At 44.7% G+C, this 2197-nt stretch overlaps 1 non-coding gene across 1 annotated transcript; it reads left to right on the forward strand.

The window, feature by feature from the left end:
* Positions 1-613: 613 nt before the first annotated feature.
* On the forward strand, positions 614-719 carry LOC111815056. Its single transcript, XR_002819865.1, has one exon. It is a non-coding gene; the product is annotated as a U6 spliceosomal RNA (small nuclear RNA).
* Positions 720-2197: the final 1478 nt, after the last annotated feature.

Consider the following 2197-nt stretch of genomic DNA (forward strand, 5'->3'; position numbering starts at 1 on the left):
AGAGGAACAAGAGATGGAGAGAGAGGAAGAGTGGAAAGGCAAAGGCTTTAAAAAAGAGAATCAAAGAAAAAATGAAAGTAGAGATCTTTCATACGGGAAGGGAAGCGAGTTGGAGGCAGAAGGGAGGGGTGGGGAGGGGACAATGTAGACTAAGAAGTGTTGCATGTGGGTACAAGCTCCTCACGAGAAATACAAGCATTGTGTACTACAAAGACACACGGATGAAAGAATTCTTAAAAGGGTTTGTTTAGTGAATTTCCTGGAAAGGAAAAAGGCTTGAGCAACTTTTGTGTCCTAAAGCTGAAGTTTCTCTTAGAAGCACACTTTTAAAATCTTGATGTTTTTGGTCTCTTTTCTACTTCATTAATTTTTTTCTAATTCATCTAAGTGCCACAAAGGCATCTGCTTCTAGTAGAAGTCTGGATATACTTTTATGTGCAATACTAGGGTAATTGCATTACTAGGAAGATACTTTGAAATTGCAAAATGTCTGCTCAGTCCTTTTCCGAAGGTCAGTCTTCCCTCAGGCGTCTTCGTCACATAAGAAATTTAAGACAATAGTTTAGATAAGGGCTCAGTCCGAGGTGGAAGGGTCTGGGAAAGCCAGTGTCTTCTGCTCCCTTCGGTACCACATATACGGAAACTGGAAGGAGACAGAGAAGATTGGCCTGGCCCCTCGCAAGGATGGCAGGCAAATTCATGAAGAAGTCCATATTTTAAACAGAAAGATTAGAAAATAAATAAATAAAATGGAAAAGGAAAAAACAAACATACAAACAAACAAACCAACAACCAGTTTCTTTCCTGAGATCATTTGGCTGTAGGCTATAGCACCCAGGAATGCAGTACAGTGGCTCTGGAGGCAGAAGCCTTATATCTTCGGATTTGAGCTCATATAAATGTAGGTATTGTTCGATGAGGAGTTTCTTAGTTATAACTGGCACGGCATGCTATGTTGGACATCCCCTTTGTCCCTCTGGCCTGCTAACATCCATTTGCTGTTTTATTTTTTGTTTTGTTTTTTCTTTTTTGCAGGGTCTCACTACCCAGCCCACATTAGTAGCGATCCTCCTGATTTCTGCCTCCCAAGTGCTGGGATTACAGGCACGCCCGGACTCCATCTCCGGCTCTCGCGCACCCGGGGGCGGGCCGGCGCGGCATGCGGAGCCAGGGATGGAACCCTGGGCCCTGCGCTTACCTAAGCAAGCGTTTAGTCTGCTGAGCTCTACCGCCGGCCCTAACATCCATTTATATGCCTGACAGTGATAAATACTCATGAAAGTGTTTTCCTAATTGAAATCACAATGAAACAAAATAGTGGCATTTCTTTCCTGAATGTGTTTTAATAATGAGATTGCTTCTTATTTGTCTGGGATGGTGGGATATCTCTGAATAATATAATGCTGACCTGCTAGAGTCAGATACACTGAGTTCACGTTCTCCAAAACTGAAGAATGAATTCCAAGGAACAATGAAGGTTAGGAGTAGGAAGAATTGATTAAGAGGGATAGCTCCCGAGAGACAGTAGGAGGCTGACAATGGATTGCCGCAGACCCCAGCTTTACAGAGGAAGTTTTGTACAGCAAGATCACAAGGTGGGTATAAAATCACGAGGTAGGTACCACATGGGTCAAACCTGTGATCGAACAATTAGACTACAAGTATGGCCACGTAGGTAGTAGGGATCCAGTGGGGAATCAGGTCGTGTAGCAAGTATACACGGAAAGAAGAAGGACCTTTTAGGAAGGGCGAACCACCAACCCGAGTGACTCATGTCTGCCTAGAGTTCATTGCACCAGGTGATACTACTTGTCTTATAGTTTTCACTTTATCGCTTATGCCCTGGGGAGGCGTGGAGGCCTGGTCATTCCGTCTTTATCTTGGGGCTTGACCTTCAACAGATGCACCTCCAGCCACAGTTGTAGCATGTGCCCATCATCTGCGCTGTGTCCCTTGAGGGCTTTGCCCTCTCTGACCGCCTGTGGTAGTTCAACCTATTCAGCTGTCCGTAACCTTGGTGGCTCCAGAGTGAGTCACCGTCCCCTGTACACACAGCTGCAAGACAGACCCAGCAATGTAGCCTTTATGCTGGGTGGCTAAACATTAGATCTTTTAGTTAGGATGAAAAGAAGGAGGGGAGGGAAGAACTTTATTGTCTCTTGCACAGCAAATGTTAAATTTTGGTAGGCGTATTGCC

This window comes from Octodon degus, unplaced genomic scaffold (assembly GCF_000260255.1).
Source record: "Octodon degus isolate 3935 unplaced genomic scaffold, OctDeg1.0 scaffold00010, whole genome shotgun sequence".
Classification (NCBI taxonomy): domain Eukaryota; kingdom Metazoa; phylum Chordata; class Mammalia; order Rodentia; family Octodontidae; genus Octodon; species Octodon degus.